General features: G+C 49.1%; 1 protein-coding gene across 6 annotated transcripts in view; it reads right to left on the reverse strand.

Annotated features, from left to right (window-relative positions):
* The window catches only part of FBXO34 (F-box protein 34), a 35,496-nt gene extending 29,439 nt beyond the window's left edge, over nucleotides 1-6,057 (reverse strand). For 5 of the 6 annotated variants that reach the window (XM_084520159.1, XM_084520153.1, XM_084520167.1 and 2 more), the window contains exon 1: nucleotides 5,926-6,057. The gene's annotated coding sequence lies outside the window, so the exon portion shown is untranslated. The remainder of the gene's footprint in view (nucleotides 1-5,925) is intronic. The other variant, XM_084520154.1, reaches the window with a different exon arrangement.
* Between the last annotated feature and the right edge of the window lie 4,910 nt (nucleotides 6,058-10,967).

The raw sequence follows: 10,967 nt of genomic DNA on the forward strand, positions 1-10,967 counted from the left end.
TTTTAGGACAATTCAACTTCAGCATTTTACTTTTTTAACTCGAACAACAGCAGGAATCCTGTGTTAGATCCCAGGCTGAAAGTTACTGGGGATGGCAGTAAGCTGCTGTTACATGTGTAAGTCACCGTAAGGAGGAAAAAAATATGTATATATTGGAGCTCACTAAATCAAAGCTTGAAAAACACCAAAAAAAAACCACCACAAGACGAGCTAGAAGTAGCTCGGAGTTGCTAGGGATGTTTAAAGTTAATAAGATCCCGAGTTAAATGGCTGCCACTTCGGTTTGCCAACAAAATATGCAAATTTCCAAAGTTCATACATAGTAATTAGCACAGCAATAAGCAGGTCCCAACTAAGTGATGAAGTCAGCCTCGCTCTTATTTCTCCAGCAGATGGAATTAGCTGCGTGTGAAGTTATTTTTGCAATTGGAGATTAAAGATATTATCCTGAATATCAATGCTGCAAGCACTGCACCCGATAATGGTACCAGAAATCTGCAAAAAAAACCAACATATTTCTTATCCATTGTCGTGGACAAGACACTAAAGAGGCCGGGGAGCACAGATTTAAGATGTCATTTTTCAAGCCAACTGTGTATCTACTAAAAACTTGGCTGATGTACTTTGCTGAGAGAACTTGTTTCAGTGTTAGCAGTCCGAACAGGTTCCTCCGAAGAAAAATGTCTGCTTTGACTAAAAATGCAGCCTCTTGATGTGCTAATCGGCAGAGCCCAAACGAAAAGGTATCCGAACTGCAAGCTCTAAGGACGTGCTCGAACAGAAAAGTCTCTGGTTTTTGCCCATTATTTTTCCAAAAAAAGAGGTTCAGATGCGTATCTGCCATATATTGTCTATCACACAGAGTAACGCACAAACCCAGACCTTCTGTTCTTCCTGATTTGTCGCTTTATGCTTAAACACAACCTTCTCCTAAGCAGGCAACTCAGGAGCTCCCTGCAGCAGCACGCCGAAGGACGCTGAACCACGCGTGCCCTTGACCAAAATACTCAACCTGCGCTCCACATTCCCAATTTAATTTCTCCAAGCGCACAACCCCCGGCTGCCCCAGTACAGCAAAGTCCTCTCAAAGACACCCAAAGACCCAGCAACTTTTCTCAGAGCTGGGCTGAGCGAGCCCTGGTGTTTATAGGGGGCAGTCCCTGCCATGCTCGGGGGCACCCAGGAGGAGCGGACACACCTCGAGGTCAACCCTAACCACAGTTACAAGAAGCGATGGGGAAGCCTCTTGTTTTGCATCAGAGGCACCAGCTCCCAAACAGAAAGGATGGTGCTAAAGGAAGCCACAAGTCCTGATACATTCGTGCTGCTTTGTAGCTCCAGAAAAGGTTTCCAGAACCTTTGGATGCTGCTAGAAAAACCCCAAAGCTCCAAATGTTTAAAGGGACATAGAGCGGAGAAGGGAAAGCCTAAATCCAAGTTGTTTACAAGGCAAACGTGCGACACACTGGATATATATGCTATAAACCAAAATCATCCAACATTAAAAATCTGTTTTCTGAAAGCAGTAGGCAACCCTGGCTGAAACCAAGCGAGAATTCTCCCACAAACACACTTCTGTGGCCAAATGAAATACTGCATGCAGGTAAGAAAGCAAGCGCTTACACCTACCGTGGCTTTTTGGGTGTTCCCCCCCCCCTTCTCAACTAGGGAGTCTCATTTATCTCAAAGCAATCAGAAGAAAACACTTCGACTTCTAAAGTGAGAAGAGCTGCAGAAACAAAAACCCCACCTGGCAGGAACAAACAATATTTGAGAAATAAAGAGGAGATTCTCCACTTTAGGGGAAAGGATGAAAACACCTCTGAATAATTTACTTTGCATAGCCTGCTGCCTGCCAACACAGCTCCATAAATCCCACGGTAGTTCAGATAATTCCCATTCTTAAAGCTGAAAAAGCTGGATTGAATATTAGCAACATTAATTGTGTGATATGCCCTGAATGATGCAAGAACGAGTAGTTAAGCGAACCACAGCATCTGCTGAATTTTTAATCGCTGGTTGTTTTGCTGCGAGGCAGAGGAAGGTTGTGTATCAGCTTCCAAGCGCTGTAAAGGATGGCACGTTAGGACACCAAGATTTCAACTGGCAGAAATTCAGCCTCCGTGCTACCAAAACGCCAGCACTTCGCTGCGAACTGCAGACGTAGCAGCCTCTGAAGGAGGTTTTTATAATCATGTGGAAGAGAACGCTATTTTCTGCACCCCAAGGTAAGAGTCAGCCGTTGCTGAATAATTACAAAAAATATGAAATTTTCTTAACTGCCATTTACACGCCCCTCTGTAGTCTATTTTTACCCCAAGAACATTATTATTAGGCAGTCACGCAGCTGCCCAGCAGCAACGCTTTATGAAGGAGGCAGCAGAGCCTCGGATGTGTAGGAAGGTGATTTGTGTAAACATTCACCTCGCCCCTGTACTGCAACAAGTCTCGGCATCCTTCAGCTATATTTAATGCATCTGCCTCTGATCCCCATCGCACTGACGCTGCAGAGACCCAGCTTGCAGCAGGTACTGGCTACCCAAGCACCACTGACGCAAGCTGCACCCTACAACAAGCCCACCCTACAAGAAAGCCAGTCCTGCTGTGCTTTCACTGCTTTTGATGCCCAAAGCAGCCAGAGGAAAGCTGAACACCACTCCCACCGTGGTGCTTCTCCCGTTATGCTACAGGCGTAAGGCTGCAACAGCAGGATTGGCAAGTGATACAGCAGATATTCTACAAGAAAGGAGAAAAATAATATCATCATGACCATTATTTGGGGAATAAACACATACTAATTCCTCAGCTATATCCAGAATCCACATGATGGGCAGTTATCCTGATTCATTTGGGTGGGAGGTTGGGGGGGGATGACATTATTAAGAGAAAAACGTTCATGTATTAAACACAAATTTTCAAGTCTGTCACACAGACTTGAATAGATTCGAACTTTACTAAGTTATTCGAGCCAAAATAGCTTAGGAAACAAGACCAGTAAAACGTGGTACAAATAAAAACAGAGCAGCCACATATACCAAAGCAACATTCCTGCGCCTCCTTCCCTGCAGAGCTTACAAAACCAGGCAGCAGATCCCTAACCAGCCACTTTCGCTGGACTAAAACCTCCTTCAAAGCTTCAACGTCCAGACAGGAACATCTAGTATTGAATCCAAATAATCCACAGGGGACAAAAAAGCACTAGACTGGGTCAAGAGACACGCGTGCTTGCAAAGCCACGTTATCTTTAATGACAGCCTTAGTACCAGTGCTGTGTTTTCCTCATAGGTTCAGCTACAAGGAGTGCAAGGAAAATTGCTCCTCTCACTACAAGCAGGTATCAGACCTGCACTGCCCTGATGGGCAAAGGGAACAGATGAAAAGACACCACTGGAATGATGAAACACACAATATCTGAGGGTACTAAAGCAACTGATGCTTGAGGATTCCACTGAATCCCTTGTTTTGTTAAGCTACAGGGTGTCAAAAAACAAAATAACACGTTATGATGAGGACATTGATTCCTGGAACCTCAAGAGACTCAAGAGCAGGTAGTATCTTGGGCCTACTACACTTTTTGGGGCACCCCTGTACCCCAAAAGCACAGCCTAGCATGGGAACTACAGGCAAGTCCCTGCACGCACAGGCTGTGGCTGCGAGCTGGTACTCGAGCAGGCTGGAGCTCACGGTCCAGCACCACGGTACGCACCTGCAGCACGCTGTGGGACGAGCTTCCAGCTTTAAGGGGCATGCAAAGGGTGTTTTACACGCCTGTAAGAAAATCAGTGGCAGCTCGGCGCTTGGCAAGTCACTCACGCCCGTTCTCGATCCTTATCTAAATGGAGTGAAGATTTTAAAGAGCATTTAAGAGCAAGGGAAACACATAAGGCTTCCTCCTCAGCCTCTGCTTGTTCTCCAATTAAATATGAAAGAGACAACTTAGTCATACAGAGCGTGCAAGATGATTTTAAGACACTGGTATTAAATCAAATCCCACAACTTTTCACACCTATTAAAACGGGACTTTGTCATTTAAAGGGGAGATTTTGATCAGCGCGATGCAATTAACAGACACTGCCTTTGTTACCAGCCTGCTCCTGATGAAGCACAGACTCCCTGACATTCCATCTCTTCCCCTCAAAGGCGCTGCGCTACAGCAAAATTTATGGTTTTACCACGTAAGAGGAGAATTTGGGCATATTACCTTCAAAACCAGTCAATAAGGCTCTTTCACTCAGGCGCAGGGAAGGCGGGCGGCTGCTGGAAAGCAATACAGGGCACTCCCTTTCCCCTCCCCTCAGGACCAAAAACGCTGCATTCAAAACACTCCCATCCCCTGCAGCAAGGGATTAGCCATTTATTAAAAAGGAATCAAAACACTGTTAAAAAAAAAAAAAAAAAAAAAAAAAAGCTTCCAGTTAAGATTTCAAGTGCAAAAAAGCAACTCTGGTGCAGCTGGAGTCGCATTAGGAATTCCACTGCTCACCAAAGAACAAGTTGCTCAGATGTGTGCAGGATGTCATTTGTCCGACTGTGCTGTTCACATCGCTCAAAAAGAGCGCAGAAATAGATTTATTTCATTATTTTTTTCTCCAAGTGAGTCATTTTGCTGCCACCGCATTCGGCACTAACAACATTAACAACCTCCAGGCATTCACGGTTTCGACTTTGGACCTCCAGAACAGCTGCCTACCTCCACTTTTTTTTTTTTTTTTTCCCCTTTTTCCTCCTTTTTTGGCTCTTCTCTAGGGGTGACAGACAATCCTAAAAGGCCAATTATGTAAAACCCTTCAGCCGAGAAAACGCGAAGCCCTACGCAAACATTCATTAAGGGCTCGCGGCTCTTCCAGCCTACCCCGCCAGCTCGCCAGTTCAAAGCCGCCTCGGCTATCTCCAGAGCCACCAAAACTGGATCCCGAGAGCAGCCTAACCCCGATAGCATGCGGCACGGCAGGGTGAACAGCTCGGCTATTTACCCAGCTTCACGGGCAGGTTTTACAGCCCGAGCTCCCGTGGCCGTGTTGGTTGTTTCCAAGCGGCGATGCCTACGGCCGCTGACACCTCGCAGGTCAAGGCGCTATCCCCACATTTTGCGCTGATGTAAGGTGAATTTTTAGGGTTTTATTCCCACTGGAAGCCAGTCATCCACCTGGGTTTAGCGAAGGAATTACAAGCCAGGCTCGCTGCTTCAAGCGAGGCCTCGGAGGAAGTAATTTGGGGAAGAAATCGCTTCCCCAGCGACTGGACTTTTCACCTTTCCTTCGCTCCTTGCACCACCCCCACGTGCAGGCGCTGTTGGAGGCACCACCCGCGGCACCCAGCGCTGCTAAAAACCGTATTTTTGGGTCACTTTGGGATTTACAGCGACCGCCACAACCCCTTCTCCGCAGGGCCAGCAGGCGCAGCGCAGCACCGGGGGCGGCAGCAGCGCTCTGCCCACGGGCTGAGGAGGCAGGGACCGGTCTCGGCCACCCGTGGGGAAGCCACCCGGGGTCGGAGCAGCCACCCAGGCCGGGACAACCCCGTGAAAACGACCGGGGAACGGCACTGATCCATCGGAGCCCGCGGGCGGCCCTACCGCGGGGCTGCCGCCCTGTCAAAGCGGGCGGGAAGGCCACGGGGAGCGCTGCCAGGGGAAGGGGGCAGCGCAGCCAGCACCCCCTCCCCGCAGCGCGGAGCGAGGCTCCCGAGGGAGAAAATCACCCCGAGGGAGCAAAAATAAAACCCAAGGAGACCGAGAGGGCGGCTCGAACCGAGGGGAACCGGCCTTGGAGGCGCCTTTCCCCGCCGCGCAGCCCCGGCCCGGCGGGCAGCCAGCGGCCCCTCGGCGGCCCCCGCAGCCGCCATGGCCGGCAGGGAGCGGGGCGGTGCGTGTGGGGCCTCCCTGCCGGCCTCCAACCCACTCCCCCCCCGGCCCCAGAAGCCTACCCGCAGCGGGGCTGCCGAGCTCCGGCGGGGACGAGGAGGGGGCGTCCCGGCGGCGAGCTGCTGGGAGCCGCCGAGCCCGGGCTCGGCTCGGCGCGGCCGGATCCCCCCCCTCCTCCCCTCCTCCTCCTCCTCCTCCTCCTTCTCCCCAACCTCCTTGCACCGAGCAGCCGCGGCGGGAGGAGCTGAGCCGACCCAGCTCCAATCCCTGCCCGGGGCGGAGCGGGGAGGGCCGGGGACTGGGAGCGGGGACGGGCTTCGCTTCGCCGGGGAGGGACGGGGAAGCGCCGCCCGCCCCCAGCGCCGTGCCAGGCACCGGCCGCCCCGCCGCCCTGCCGCGCCAGGCAGCGCCGGGAAGGGGCCGGGGACCCTCCTCAGAGCACCCCGAGCTCTCCTCAAAGCCCCCAGAGCCTTCCTCAGATCCCCCAGAGCCCTCTTCAGAGCCTCGGAGCCTCGCCTCGAAGCCCCCCGAGCCCTCCTCAGAGTCCCCCGAGCCTTCCTCAGAGCCCCCCAAGCCCTTCTCAGATCCCCTCAAGCCCTCCTCAGAGCCTCAGAGCTTCGCATTGGAGCCCCCCGAGCCCTCCTCAGAGCCTTGCTTCAGAGCCCCCCGAGCCCTCCTCAGAGCCTCGGAGCTTTGTTTCAGAGCCCCCCAAGACCTCCTCAGATCCCCCCGAGCCCTCCTCAGAGCAGTGCCCGGGGTCTCAGAAGCCTGGCTGGCTTCTCCCCACCACCGTGCCCCGAAGTTTGAGGCCCCTGGGGTGTTTCGAGGGGTGTTTGCCCCAGAGTGTTGAGGTTTGGGGTTGAACGCCGCTGTGGTGGGTGCTGTGAGGTGTCCACTGACACGGCACTGAAAGCAGCAGCTTGGTGGCACTGACATTCATAGCTCTACTGCAGTGATAACTGACTATAAAAAACACACAGGCCTCCCCTGCCGACCAAAGGATCTTGTTTGGCTTTAAAATCTACTTAAGTCCCAGCTGACGGGCAAAAGGAGTTACTGGGATGTTACTGGGTGTGCTGGAAGTGTTTGTAAAGGGTTCATCCTTCAGGTGTTCTGTGACCCATACAGTAACACCCGCCTCCCCAGCACAGCGCCAGCCTCGTCAGCTGGCTTGTTCCACTGGTGTTTCCTCCCCAGCACAACTAAATGCACTTTGTCATCGTTTGCGTGGTTGCTCCCCTTGGCAGAGAAAAACAAGCTCGTTTTCCTGGTGTGGCTGTGTCCAGGAGGCACTGTGGCATGGACCCTGGACACTGGTTCGTCATGCAGCCGTCATCCTAGCTGTTTGCTGTGCTGTCCTGCCCAGGGAAACCCTCAGCCTGCAGAGAGAAAGAGACAGGAACCGGAGAAATCCTCACAACCAAGGGCACTGAGAACTGCAGTGAAATGCAAAGGGAAGGCATTGGGAAAAGGGGAATTAAGTTGTACCACCAGATGGTAGCCTGAGCCAAAGGGTTTCCTATAAGAAGCCTCCCCCCTCCTCAAAAGAAGATTTCAGCAGTTCATGTCTGCTTAGAGAGGAAGAGGGAGCAACGCAGGTCCCTGCAGGGGGACCACAGATGATCCAGGGTGAGAGCAGGACCAGGGCTCCCTATAGCCAACCACAAGGGCCTGGTTCTTGCAGCCTGCAGGAGGGCAGCGATGGAGAAACGGCTTATCCTGTGTAATGCAATACTACAAGATCCTCGAGACCAGCCTCACGCTAAAAAGCAGTGTAACTGTGTCAGCACAACGCTGTACCCTAATAGTCCTGCTGAAGGACAGAGCCAAGGCACAGGATCGCATGAACACGGCACCTCGGATGGCTGAGGTCCCAAAATCTCTGGGGTCCCTGTTGACCACAGCCGTTATACACACAGATGAAGAGATCACGGGAAGGGAGATACAGGTAAAATGATTCGCTCAAGGTCAAATACCAGATCAGTGAGAGGACTGAAAACAGAACGTGCAGTTCCTCATCTCTCCAGCACTTTCTCCTCAGAACCATAACAAAACCCCAGAATAACGGGATTTAGCTGCTGGTGACACAGTAGCTTCACGTGTTCCAGGGGAAAATCATGTGTTTTGGTATAGGACCACAGTGATTTTTTTGCACACGTGGAAAAGGGCCTTTTTACTAGCACAGCACCACAGTTCAGTGACGCACACAAGGACAAGATATCTCCAGATGACTTAAATGGGAATGAAATATGTGCCCTGTCATATTAGAAAAAGGCCCCACGACTGTACAGACCCAATCTTTTGTTGTAAGTTGATAAAGACGGATGAATGCCATTTGCTGCTAAGTGACTTCTAATGGTTAAATAACCTTACCCCCACCCCTTGCCCCCCCCCCGGCATTTAGTGATAATATAAGAAAGATTTTGCACATTGTTTAGCTTACATGGCCATCTGGCACTTTTGCATTTCAGTAGCCTTGAACATCGAAAAAAACAATAGATAAAGAAAACTTGTCCTATCTTATCAGAGACCTGGAGAAGTTTAACTCTGTCAGAGTACATAGGATTAACCAAGTCCCTACAGCTCTTCCAGAGTTTCCATCTTAATTAGTGGTCATATTCCACAAAGCTTTTCATTGTCGTACACTCTAAATCAGGCTGTTCCTTATCTCCTTTGTGTTTGTTTTAGCCGTGGGACTCTTAACTCTAGCAGTCACTTCCAGCTTCCACATGAGATGCTTCTGGGTGATGGAGACACATGCTGAGAAAAAAACACATATGGGTTTTAACCCAAGCTAAAAACTTACTGGAGTCTTGTCTAAGCTTGGGAAAGGGATGCACTTCTGAAATCAAAACACAATGGCCTAACTCAATTAGAAACGTACTTAATGCTGCTGAAACATCATCTACCACTGCACTAAGCGGTTTCTTCATCTGCTTTTGCTAAAGGGGATAACTGCACAATTCACCCACGGTAACCCACTCCACACGTGTCCCTGGAAACACCACAAAATTTGGTTTCAACTCAGCAGTGGCTTAAGGTTGATTTCCTAGGTTAATTCCCGCTCCCCTCTTTCATGGAAGAAAACCAAGGTCTGAGCCTGTTTGGAAACAAACGTGATTTCATTAAAAATGTGGCTTTGGGGCCACAAAGCTTGGAGCTTGAAACCAGCTGTGGGATGCTTTCACCTGTAGTGCTAGAGCGGGTAGGGTTTTTGACTGAAATCTGTAACAGCAGGAAACATTCGGTGTAAACACAATGTAAATAACAGAAGATGTGAAGATATGCAGAGATAAAAACTACCCAGCCTTTGTTTCCAACCATTTGTGTTTTATACTTCACATTACAAGATCGCTAGTTTGCATTTTAGACTTGATCCTGCGGAAGATTGGAGCTTATAAATGTGCCACGACGTCTGACTGTTAGGCTATCAGGCTGCCAGAGTGCAACAAAATACCTCGAGTCGGGTACCTCGCCTCTCTATTTATAGCCGGGGGAGCGTCAGACACCTCTCAAGGGCGAGTGGAAACTCCCACCTCCTGAGACCTGCTTGCAGGAGACATCAAAAAGAGGGACGTATTCAGCTCGCTCTGCATAGCCAGCGTGTTCCTGCCAGATTGGGGTGGAGGGTGCACACAGCTGGGGTTTACGAGTCTACAAGCCCTCTTTGAAAGAACAGAGCAAGGCTACCATTTTATTTTTAACACCGTGGGCTGTAGGGGTTGCATCTGATGTGGTTTGTTGCGTGTACTAATCTAGATGGTAGAGCAAATACCCAGGGAAGGGAAGGTGCTCTCCAAGCTCTCCTTATCCTGGTGAGACTCCAAACATTTATCTTCTGCCTGGTCCAAGCTGGATTTCTACCTGGTCCAAGCAGGTGGGATAGCCTACTCACTCCCCAGACATTAAGGCATTGCTGGATCACTATTTCACACTCCTGTTAAAAATGTTCTACTGCATAAAACGAAATTCAAAAACAGATCAAGAAAATGCAGTGGAAGACGTAACTGTTTCCCAGTTGTTAGAAGGCGGAATTCATCTTCTATTTTCTGCTGCTGCAATTTGTTCCAGTTTTTAAACTAGCAACTGCTTTACGTTTCAGAAATGAGAACAACAGCCAGTGCACTGTGATGGCTTTGCTGCACAGCTCTTGACCAAGAGACTACCAAATAATTTGGCTGGAGGACTACCCTGTGCCCTCCCAACGTGCCATGGTCCATGCAAAGGAGTTCACCTGCTATGGCCTTTTTCTTTTTGATACCAGGTGAATGGCAAGCATGTGATGTTTTGGACTATAGCTTTATATCTGCATTTGCCTGACCTTTCACCAAAAAATATATTCAGAAATTTTAAGTATTTCTGGTCTAAATTTGGGGATAGGTTTTCCTATATGCTCCATATTACTCTTCAATAAGGGGCATTTATGCAAGGGTAGAAAGAGTTACCCTCACAAAGCACCATATCCCATATGAAAGAGTGACAGGAAGAGTAGAAAGAACAAGTTAGCAGATTTCCACGTAATGATCTTGGTACAAAATGTATCTGATAATGATAGTTATATTGTCAAGAAACAGAGAAATCCAAATTGGTTCTTTAAGCTTCAATGGGTAAAATGTAGGCATATTATCACAAAATCATCAGGACTCTGTAAGAATGACACGTTTAATCTTTCAGGCATGTATAATATCTGTACAGGATAATGAGTTTATATATTCATATTGCTTGTTTATCTCTATTAAATGGTAATGTGTTTATTCCCTTAACACAATAAAATCAGTAGCAATCGGGAATTTGGATGAAAAAAAAAAAAAAAAAAAAAAAAGTATTACCATGTTTTACCTTAAAGCGTGACTGCGATACTTTAAAATCATGGCATTACTCATACAAACAGACAATTACGGTGACCTAGATATTGTTAGTGGAAGGTGTAACTGCAGCATGGGAAGGAAACCCATTCTGGCTGTAACCTAGCCAGCTCAGGTAACAACCAGCAAAGGTCCAAGGCAGAGTCTGGGCTTGCCAAGGACCTGAGTTAGGTACTTGGGTTACCAGTCTGCACTGAGGTGTGCACTGCCACGTTATCATTGATGTTGTTATCTGAGCT

Source organism: Aythya ferina (genome assembly GCF_964211825.1).
Source record: "Aythya ferina genome assembly, chromosome: 5".
NCBI lineage: Eukaryota > Metazoa > Chordata > Aves > Anseriformes > Anatidae > Aythya > Aythya ferina.